Below are 12,107 nucleotides of genomic sequence, written 5' to 3' on the forward strand. Positions count from 1 at the left end.
AAACATTGCAGCGGGCGTTGAACAACCTGTCAAATGAGCTCCATTGGTAGTGCATTTGGTCCCATAACATCAGCAAGTCATGCCGAAAAGACCCTGTATCGTACCTTACGACACCGGGTATCTTTCGTACGCTCCATTCTAACCCGGTAACAAAAATATTCCCTGATTTTCAATCAGTCGTTCGATCCGGCCACGGGTCGGCGACAATTCAGCATTTGCTATGGCCCGGCCGGTCGGCCCATTCGCTGTTTTTTCCAGCGAGCCCTCAGTGATCCTAACTAGATAGAAAATTTGTTTGGCGCGACTGCACGGCATGCTGGACGTGTATCCTCAGACACCTTAGGGGGGCGCGCTGGCTCCCCTTATCGGGGCGAGGCCTAGCATGTTCAGGAAGAACAGGTAGGCTGACGAGAAGCTAATAACAAACTTAAATTTAATTTCCCTGTTTGTGGCAGCTGCTGCGTGACAACCTTTTGGATAAGCAACATGAAGACTTGTTGAAATGGTAGCTGGCGGGGGTAAGCTGAGGCGATTGCAGTGGGTCCTTTTGATCACCTTAGTACTCTTCTGGCTCTTAGGGGATTCGTCGCCGGAGCGATTAAGTCATCTTCAAAAACCTCTAGACACTTTGAGCTTCCCTTGCATCGCCTGAGACCCTTCTGGCTGATCGCTGGATTCCATCACCGGTCGGAGGCACACTGAACACTCAGGAGTTCAGCAAATGTCCAAGGCTGCCTGCCAGCTCGGTGCCCGTCTTACTGCTCACGGACCTTGCTCTTAAAGGGCCTGTCTAGCCATTCAGGGATCGTTTTTGCAGGCCCCAAGCAATTCTCCAGCCCCTGACATGTCTTTCTGGCTCCTCAAGGTCTCCACTGAACGAGTCATTCAAGCCATCCCACGACTCACGCCATGGCTAGAGATCTTGTGGGGCGTGGGGATGGGGGTCCATTTTTCCCCGACTCCGTAAGACGCACAGCTTGGGGTTTTGTTGAGCTGTACACAGGGCAGTTTTTGCCGCGTGCAGCGTGAGGAAAGACGTCCGTATTGAATGAGTGGAGCCCATCCTCTGCCCACTCGCCAGGTCCCATTTGGCCACCCTGAGGCCCCTGTTACGGATAAGTGGGCCACAGCGAGCCACCGTGGGCATCCGGGCCGCTTTAGGGACTTAATAGTTACTTAGGGTCCACCTACGATTCAAAAGTCTCTTCAAGTGAGTTACCGGTGGCATCATACAGCTTCAGAAACACTGAACTAGTGCGTCCGCAACCTTTATACCCGCACGCCCCTCTGGATACTTGCGGTCCTTTTAGCTGCAAAGGCCCATTTCCCCTCTCAAAGGCCATTTGGTTACGATCGAACACCTCAGTTGCTTTCAACCTCCGTGCGTCGTATAGCCCCAACGGCAACATCCGTCCATGGACCGCACTGGCCCCTCGGTATTCTGCATACTCAGGGCCCCCCTGGTCGCTCGCGAGCCGTTTTAGCTGATCAGGACCCTTCTGGCCGCTGAGGGGTCCCTCTGGCTGCTGAGGAGCCTCTTGGGTGCAGTCACCCTCTGACAGGTTGAGGACTTAATTGGCCTCACAAACCCCTTGGTCACGAAGGGGAACTTATGATCGCTTGGGGGCCCTTCCGGCCATCGAAGTGCTCGTTTGGCTGTTGATGGCTCACTGGCCTCTCAGTGATCCATTTGGTCGCCAGAGCATATATCTAGAACTAAACGCGCCTTTTAAACACATTTTTTGAGGACCAAAAAGTGCTTAGGGGTGCACCAGGCAGCTGAGGAACTGCCCTCCGGCAAATGAAAAGTCCTCTGGCTACTGAGATCATCTCTGAGCTCTCAGGGCCCGTGATCCGCTCAGGACCTTATAAGGAGCCCAGCGATCTTTATATCCGCATGCCCCTCTGGATACTCGCGGTCCTTTTAGCTGCAAAGGCCCATTTCCCTCTCAAAGGCCACCTGGTTACGATGGAACACCTCATTTGCTTTCAAAAGTGGGTCAGCCTTATACGTGACCCTTTTTAAGGAGTCCCCGCCTGCGTAACAGTGTGCCGAGAGGTTAGAGTCCTGGATCGGCCAGTGAAATCCGAATGCAGTCAGAGCTCTTGCTATGGGCCATCCTGGAAAGGTGGAGGATTACCATTAACGATCAAATTATATTTTGAATAGCTTGGATTAAATTCTGCTGTTAAAAACGGAGCTGCTGATAATCACGTGTTAAGTACAGCCTTTGGACACCTTCTGCGCGGAAGGCATATTGAAGCGCGGTTCAAAAGGGCAGTGCATACTGATGTTCGGACACGAATTTGTGTTCGGCTACATTTGCATAAAATTGAAAACCATCTTCAGGCTGTGGTTGAAATAGGGACACGCGCATGATTTCAACAAAACCAACAATTTCACGCTTTCGGTGCGTCCAAATCAACGGCGAGCTGTTGAGTTTCTGTATGGAAAGGACAATAGAGACGGCTAGAATCGGTCGTAGTTGGTTTGTGTCATGCAGGTGGAAACATGCTATTTCGTTATTCAAACGGCAGAAAATCACGTAAGTTGTCCAGTACATTAGCAAGGAACATTATTCACATAGATAAGACAGTAGTATTAGCCTCATTCCTCAGATAAAAACCAGGAGAATGAAGATAGAGTTGGGCTGATATTTTGGTAACATGCCTTTATCGAAATAATAGCAGAAATGAATTCAAAATTGCCTGCCGGTGATTCTACTCGATTTTTCAGTTGTTTTTTTTTAAAGGCAAGTCACAGTTTTTACTGGAGACCAACATTGAGCGGGTTGAACAAAGAGCGATTGCCGGCCATTACCGCGATGCAGTGCCTATCTAGGAATTAGAATACACGAACATACGTATTCTGATACACGCAAACGAATTCAAGCAAGTGGGCATCACGCATCACGCTTCACTCAGTCATGCAAGCGAGTTGAAGTAAACAAGCACCACACATCGCGCTCCAATTATACATGCAAACGATTTCAATTGAACAGACATCGCGGGTCACGTACGCATCAGGTATCACTAACACGTGTAAACGATTTTAAGCTAGCACGCATCACACATAGAGACACATATCACGTTCGCATAATCGGCCATGATGAGCCCTGTGTGTTAAGATTTGGTCGCCGACTTTTTATAAGAATAGATTCACTTATTTTCCTGTCTGGGTGGTCCTGTGCTCTGTAAACCAACCAGACAGGAAAATAAGTGAATTTGTTTTTGCCTCAGGTGCGATGGTGGAAGCTTTGGTGTGGTATAGCGGCCTTCTCTGGCATGTGTTCTGTTCACAGTAATGTGGTGAACTATGTACGGTCAGCTCAGAGATGCAACTTGTGTGTGGTCGTTTAAGTGTACTTTATTGCCGGCACGGGCTATGTGGCATTCCATGTAAACCATTGGATTACTGTTAAATGCTGTGGCGCTTGGCGCATTGCGATCTGGAGTGCATCTACGTTGTGTCTGTGAAAGAAGGTGGTATCGGAAGTTACACAATTAGAACAGATGTGGAGTTTTCGGAAAATTTTGGAGAACAAAGCGAAGCTTGGGGCCGTGTGGAACTGTGAATAAGGCGGGAAAATTTGAGAAATAGTCGAGGAGAAGAAGAGGAGAGTTGGAAAATAAAGTGGTGTAGGGGAAAAACTTTGTAAGAAGAAGATGCGGACACAGAGCGCGATACAGGCTCCCGATGAAAAACCTCAAAAATGTATCGGATTTGACCTTGATTCCGAGAGGTCCCAGCTTTCTTCACCTTTTTATCCAGTTACCCAGTCGGCTATGGGGAGGGGGGGGGGGGGGAAGGCGTGGATAGCGCACTGAGAAGGTAGACATACGGATGCATGGTAAACTATACTGCACTTGTAGATGGCAACACGCCAGGGGAGAGACCATGTCTCTCCCGGTCAGTGGCTCAAGAACCTTTCTATCCCAGCCCAAGGTACTCATCAGCTGACACCTCGTTACACGGGGACTTGGCCCCCCTTATCCATCCGGAGGTCCTCAGAACATAGGCGTAGGAACGTTTCAAAAAGTGTGGTGGGGATAAGCTCAGGGCGCACTTCAGGAACTTTTTCTGGAAAGCAAGCCTGATGACCGGGGAAGGGGGTTAGAAATGGAGGTTGCTATCGCTCTTGATTTAAATGCTACGGCTGCTATGCTAGATATGCATCTAGAGCTGTTTCTCCCTGGTGCACAATCTTGCCTATTCAACTCATGTATCTCATATGGCAAATAAGGTTATCCAGCTTCCCAAGGTTATTCGTCCATTTCACATTGTTTCAGAGTTCACAACAGAAACTTGAAGCTGCCGTGAAATTAATTCAGTTCGAGTTTTGAAGTAAATAAACTGCAGAAATCAAGCGATGAACGGCCGCATAGAATAAATCACCGGCGCACTTAATTTACAATGGTTTAGTGGACCATCTCTAAATCGATAGAAGTCAGAAGCCTCATCAGAATGCTATATCTGCACTCTGCAGACATTAAGGACGACGTGAAGGTAGATTGTAGATCGATATGTTTCATCGAAATCTGAAGATGAAAATTTGATTGTGAATCGAGTGGTTAACAATGTGTATGGACATGGCCAAGCCATGTTTGTCTAAAAATGTTCAACATTTAGTCATAATCGCTCAGCGATACAATTTATGTAACATGGTTTTTTAACATACGCGTTTTCAAATCTTTGCAACAAAAATGTCGATACCAGGCGTCACACTCTCCGCAGTCCGCGGACCCGTTAGCCCAGTGGTTAACTTTTTGCCGTGGCCCACCAGTGGAACGAAAATGATGGTGCTTCTGAAGTTATTGCATCTAAACACTTGAATCAGTTAGTAAAATAAGTTATGTGACGTAATTTTGAGCACGGGCACTCGCAAATATTCGTAGCAAAAACCGAGTGCGGCCGCACCCGCAAAAACCTCGGCGCCAGGCGTTGCAGTCTCCGTAGGTCGCGCAGCGTCTGCCTAGTAGACGCTGCACGGCCTGGGCAGGCGCTGGGTAGATACTGAACCGTCGCCCACGGGCGGACGAGAATGATGACGTTTCCGAAATAAGTGCTTTTGAAAGTTCGAGGACATCAAATCTTACATAAGACGGCAGTCTGGCCACATATTTCACGTGTGGAATTTTTGACTGATGATAAGCACGGATCGGTCCTTTAAGCACCTGGAAGTGGTGCTGAAATCTGGCGGTGTAGTTGCAGGAGCAAGCATAGAATCTCTGTTTTTGTATTTCTGTGACTACTAATCTGTCCGCAACACGGCGCCCGCCGTCTGGTGGCGCTTGCAGTAGACGGCGCCGTTCGGTTCTACGGAAGCTGCAACCCAGTCCATCACTGTCCTTGCTCTTGAGATTACGGGCGGGCATGTGCAAACCTTTGATGCAAGTTGTTTCACTAATCCATCTTTTACAAAGCGTTCTCAGGTAAACATGGATTGGCCTTGTGTGCTTTTTTTAACCCATTTCGAACCACTGTATTCAACAATGAGACTCCCACTCTACTCAACAATTTTTAGACCCCTATTTTCTTCCAGGCAAGGGGCCCCTTGAGTAGAACACCAGAGGTACATTACCGTTTCCGGTCAAGGGTTGAAGGGTCATTCCATAACATCGCTAAGTGTCTTCTAGCTGTCATTCCGGCGACACGGGGCGAGATCTCCTGGTCGATCCGGAACCCATTAGAGGGACATATTATCACATTGTTCCCCTCCCTGACACGGGAGGCCTTCCAACCCGCACAGTTGGTCCCGGATCGGCACAGAAACCCTCATTGACGCAACAATATTCCTGATCGCTGCAAATGGTTCAATAATTGTCACATGGACTCCATTCATTTTCCTGTGTTCTTCAAAGATATGAGGGCTCCCTAAACCCAGATTGTAGATGAAATGAAGTGTCAACTTGGTATTAACATGGCTAATCCATGTTCGTCTAAAAATGTTCAAGATTAAGTCAGAATTGATTACGGATAAAAAACATGTAGCATTGTTTTGAACCTGCGCGCTCGCAAGTCATGGGAATAGCAGTACCGATGCCTGGTGTTGCAGTCTCCATAGGCCGCTCGACGTTGGCCCTACGGCTGTGGCATTAGCGACGACCAATGAGCGAACGAAACAGATGACGCATCTTGAGGAAGATGGCTGGCGGACTAGGTAAATCGGCATGCTGTTTAATGTAGTGCGAAAGTAAGCTGAAAACAAGCTTGATCTGAAAGCGGAGACCAGTTAACACTGCTGGCACCCCACCTTGAAAAGTGTGGGAGGGGGCATGGCCCCCTGGCCCCTGTCCCCCCCGCCCATGCCTCAGAGGAAGGTATCGTACACTGGTTCCCTCCCCGACACAGGCGGTCTTCTGAGCTAAGCGGCTGGCGCCGGATCGACGCAGCGGCTCTCAATGTCGCAAAAAGATCACTTACGGGCAGAGCTGGTCCAATAATTCGCACAAGAGCCCCAGTTCCACTCAGCGAGTCATTGGTGGAAACGGGGTAGAAGGTTACCGTTCGGTACTAAGGCCTCCTGTGAGGAAGGGGCCCTTTAGCTGTCTTTTTGACTCATCATGCACCCTTCACTGCTATCGATCTCCTGTCGTTCTCGGAGGGCCCGAACCAGTGGAGAGGGCTTGGGAAATGCGCAAAGGGATAAGTCCGACAAAGGGCCGAATGCTGGTGTTTTCTGCCCGAAGTAAGGGGGTTCATTATCGCAGGGGCAGCGATCGCCGCCAGAGGCTCTCTGATTGACATCCAGAGGCTCCGGTCCGGCAAACTGGAGACCCTTAATGCAACCTTCGGCCAGCCTTGCAGTCATTCGAGCCCTCCAATCGAGCCGTTGGTCGTCGACCCAGAGGGGCCCTCTGGATCCCGAGGGACCCAAAGGGATCACGTGCCTCTTGTGTCCGCCCCCCCCCCCCCCTCCCCGTCGCTGCCTGCGCCCGTATGAGAGATGCATCATTTCGAAAATGGCGGAAAATGAGCACCACTCAAAGTTGCTGATCAGCATAAACAGGGTTCGCTACTCTAAATTAGCTGTCATTGTCATTCATTTATAGCCATTACAGTTCCCATTGATCCTGATTTGTGACTACGCTGTGACTGAGTCCTGGCCCGACACAAAGCTGGGCTTGAATCATGAATCATATCAGTAACGTAAACATAGGCATAAAGATGTCTCTGAAAGTGTGTAGTGGGACAGGGGCGTGCCCAAATTTGGTTCCCACTGGTGCCTTACCGCTCGCCCTGATAGGGAGGGGGGGGGGGGGTAGGGTCGATGCGACGATGCAACCCCTAAGATTTCTTTAAGATACCTCTCCGGGATGTCGTACAATCGCGCCCAGATTTTCATTACGCTGTGGTGCATCTATTGTGCCTATTTTGACACCAAAAACGCGTCCCTAGCTTTTTGGTTTCGGAGCAGGAGTGGTTTTGGTGAACACTGCACGGCAATCTACGACTGGCTGGCTGGCTGGTGGAGGGGGGAGGGCAGGCGACCGGCGATGCCGCGGAACCTCGCGCGACGGTGCGACATCGTCTTATCAACGAAGCCATACATCATAAACACATGGTCAAAACACCTAAAATTATGCGCCATTGTTCTCATAATTGAATAACGAACACGCTGACTTGTGTTTTCATGTTGCTACAAGGCATGGCCTCGAAGGTATGATGTAGATCTGAAAAGGTGCGACTTCAAACACATCCGTGATTTCACTCGATGCAGACAGCTTGCGGACGTTGGTTACGGGTGCATGCGCTGTGCTCACCTTAAAACGACCAGTACCTCGAACGGCGTGGTACGTAAACGTCGTTAAGCCGAGTGAATACGTACAAGAGGCGAGTTTCATGCATGCAGTTCGCGTTAGGAGTGGAGGAGGCATCTTTTGAAGTAGTCCTGCAGGTAAATCTTGTTTTATTTTGACAAACTCCCTTGGCACTGCCACATTCCGTGCTGTGTTGTGCTGTGCTGACATGCTGTCCTCCGCTCTTTTGTTGCCGTCTTGATCTGTTTTGCCATACCAAAAACCTGCCATGTGTACCTAAAGTCTCTCTGCACCCTGTCTCTGCTCCCCTGCATTGTGCCATTATCTTCTGCTCTCTCTCATTCCGTCGTCTCCTGTCCTGCGCTATATCTACGCTGTGGCATTTCCACCCTGCCCCCCCCTGCTGATCTGTCCTGGCCTATTCTGTCCGGTCCTGTTGCCCCCCTGCTCCTCCCGTCCTGTCTCCTGCTCTGTCATGCCATGCCCGGTTGTGGTGGACCCTCTAGGGAAGGCCATTGTAGCTTGCCTCTTTCGTGAGTGCACTACCGCCATGCTAAACCTTAACCGGATTCGGCAGGGGGTGACTGCGCCCTGCCCTCCCACCCCGCACCCAGTGCCAACGCCAATGCCATTGCCATTACCATTGCCATTGCCATTATCAGCGCCAGTGTCAGTGCCAGTGTCAGTGCCAGTGTCAGTCCCAGGCCCAGGCCCAGGCCCAGTCACATTCTCAGGCTCAGGCCCAGCCGCAAGTCCCCAGTCCCAGGCCCCAACTGCAGTTCCAGGCCCAGGCCAGGCCCAGGCCATGCCCAACTGCAGTCCCTGCCCAGGCCCAACCGCAGATGCAGCTGTAGCCCCAGTCCAGCCCTGTGATGCACCACATAGCGCCACGCTGAACACGTTACGCATGCAGCCGACGGCGATGTAGCCAAGCGGGGATTTGGTTGCAGAATCGCCGGAACTATGTTCAAGTTGGGGGAGGGGAGGGGGAGGGACTCCAACATGCCAAAGTGGACCCCTGTAAGATTAGACAGGGGGCCGCTTCAGAGGCCGTTGACAGCCCAAGTGGACCTTTGCAAGCACCCATCCCCACAGCTTTCAAGCTCGGGAATGGGCTGCTCTCCAACCGGCCCCCCCCCCCCCCCCCCCCCCGGTTACCGCGTCCCTGTTTGGGTGCCACCCCCTCCTCTGGATGTAGCGCATGCCCCGGGAGCCGAAGGTGTTGTTCAAAATCAGCTTGTGTTGTTTATTCTATGAAACCCTGACTCACTCTCTGGTCCCCTTTCCGCTTTCCTCATATGCCTTCAAGCCCCAGGTGTGCCACCCACGTCACTTCCGTGCTCGACATGCGTATGTACCTTGTGTACGAATCTTGTATGCATAGCAAAAGGTTCTGGGAGCGCAGGGTAAAACACTTTTGCATCCATGTAGCTTCGCAGCACAATTTTGCCTGCAATGGAATTTTCATGTGCTGGAATAAATACGCTTTTGCCTCCCCCCCCCCCCCCCCCTGATATGCGGCAAGGTCTAAAGAACCGGCTTATGAAGCAGGCACGCTCGTTCTCAGAAACGGCTCGTTTGATCGCCTTGAAACCTTCACTAATAGATTCCCTGTGTTGAGACGAGTCATGGAGAGGTAACATCGAGACCTGACCTGTGGTCAAGCGCCTTGAAAACACGAAGGAAAAATTTTACATTTGAATGCAGACGGCTCAGATCTCCGATCTTACTGCATCAATCGCTGCGAGCAGTTCGGTTCGGTAGGTTCTGAGCCGTGAGTTGTCGTAAGAAAAAATTTTGGAAATGAAGTTGTTAATTTGACGACTTTTGATCCAACCTGGGGTCAATGCATTTCAATTGTAAAAGGGTATCATGCATGGCGCATCCAATGGTGAGGGCTTCGCAGCGACCAATCCGGTAGGTTCAGAGCTATGACTTGTCTGCAAACAATAAGTTTGGAGTTCGTAAAATCTGACGAATTTCAACCTGACCTGGGTTCACCGAATGTTAAACTGGAAGAGGAAACCAAGTATGGCGCATCCAATTGTGAAGGTTTCGCAGCGATTGATGCAGTAGGCCCTGAGATCTGAACTGTATTCCTTTGCATGTAATATTTTTTGCGTTTTTGAGGGGTTTGACCTCATTTCACGTCTGGATATTATCTCACCATGATTAACCTCATTACACGAAGTCGATTGGTGAAGGTTTCAAGACGATCCACCGAGCCGTTTTGGAGGACGAGGGTATCTGCTTTATATGCCAGTCTTTTAGACCCTGCCTGATATGTCAGAAATAATTGGAAAGCTGTTCGGCGGCTGGAAATCATGATTGATTGAGTTTTATTCAGAATTGTGTGATGACCTGAAGTTAGACGTTATGAGACGTGTTTACGTTGGGATCGCCTACTGCCATGGACTTCTAGTGCGTCCGCACGCATTTCTACCGTCTTTGCTTTTGTTTTCCGCCGAAGAGTTTAAGGAAGCTTCCTCAGTTGAAGTTTCCTTTTTTGAAGCATTAATGGGACTATGAACCTGGATTCGCCCTCTTTTGCACTGATTCACATCAGTAATCTTGTGGCGAATTTAGCAAAAAAGAATTATAAAGTGTCAACTCAAGAAATTGCTCAGGTAAGTTATTGGACAAACGCACAAGCTGATGAGAAACCAAAGCTTGATAATTTGGTATCTCATTCCAGTGCTTCATTTCAGTGCAGTGTATCTGGTCATGTTATCCTGGGCACCCCTAATGTGTGCAGCCTTATAAGTTGTCATTAAAAATGATGTTGTTTTGTATGATTTGGGTATGCTACATGTTTAAGTTGGTGCAGGGATTTTCTCTCAGAGCACATGTAGTGGCCCGTGGGTCCAAAACATCATCAAAACAAAACAAAACAAAAGGCACCTATCAGACTTAGCAGGCTTTATGCCCAATTTTTGCAATCCTTAGATGATCTGATACTACAGCCCTGCTGCCTCTGCTCTTTCTTGCCCTGCTCATCACTTTTCTATTGTTTGTTTAGACTTTCAAATTCTGCCTTTGCAAGGAGAAATTGAAATATTATGCCCCAGCTGGAACACTGAGGCTGCATTTCTGAGCATATCTGATCCCATCTAATGCATGTGATATTTCTAGCATGAATCATGTCACATCATGGATCTTCTGAAGATTTTAAAATGCGTGAAGGTATTCTTCTAGAACCAAATTGATTTTTTCTTGCCATGTTGTCTGTCTCCTTTTTAACCTTAGCATTATATGAATGCACCCGGTATAATAGCACAACCAGCCCAATACAATATAGCTGGCCATCGTGGACAATATTTGTAGATTTTAGTAAGCACACATTGATTGGTACACTACTAAAATGAGTTGTTTAAGCTCTTGCAAAGTTCAACTTAGGTGAATGCATTCTTAACATTGTCTTAAGCTTTGCAGGCTATTGAGTTCTAGTAATATCCATCATGTTGAGGTCATAGGCATGACATGGCAAGTAAGTGTAATATATTAGCTTTTTTGACTAGAGCAGATCTGTTGGAAAATTTGGGTGTTGCAGCCTGAGCTGAGAAAACTATAAGTTGTCTATTTATGAGGCCATTTACAACCTGTTGGATGCCTGAACAACTTTTGGTAGGGGATAAAAGAAAGTTAGAGACCTTTCATAATATGTTTACAGAACAAAAGTAAATGTATGAAGAATCATTTAAAACAAATGAAAATATATTCAAACAAGAACTATAGCTAAGCAAAGGCAAAGAGTAAGGTGTACAAAACTGGATAAAATGACCACTGCACCTAGTCGAAAATATCATGACCAATCAGGGGAAGGGAAGGTGGTAACCAAGTGTTGGGCGAGGGTTTGGTGCGGAAGCCTCCCAACCTGGCAGAGTGACAGAGTCCCAGTCCCCCTCACATATTGCCTGGTGAAGAGGTTCTCCATGTTCACCTGCAGGGTGGTTTATGCAATCTGATACTGGTCACCATGGGCCATACATTTCAAATTGGGCCTACCCTTTCTATAAAAAGCTCTGCATCCTGTAAGTGGTGATCTAAGGATATTCTAATGTTGCCCTTGCTAAAACACTCATACACATTCAGGTACAGGACAGTTACACCAGCATTGCCCAATTGCATCTAGGATCACTCTCATGTGTTATCACACCAGTTGCTATGTTTTCTCTAACAGGCACCCCTATGACCAGTCTGATACCCTTTACTGGGGTGGGTGGGGTTGGGCTGGGGGAGGGCAGTTTGACTCCCCTGAGATCTCAGGAGCTAAGAAATATGGCCTTCAGGTCAAATAAGGTCAAAGAAGGTCAAACTTCAGGTTGGTCTCCAACAAGTCCCAGAAC

Source organism: Pollicipes pollicipes, unplaced genomic scaffold (assembly GCF_011947565.3).
Source record: "Pollicipes pollicipes isolate AB1234 unplaced genomic scaffold, Ppol_2.1 Scaffold_3087;HRSCAF=3621_pilon_pilon_pilon, whole genome shotgun sequence".
NCBI lineage: Eukaryota > Metazoa > Arthropoda > Thecostraca > Pollicipedomorpha > Pollicipedidae > Pollicipes > Pollicipes pollicipes.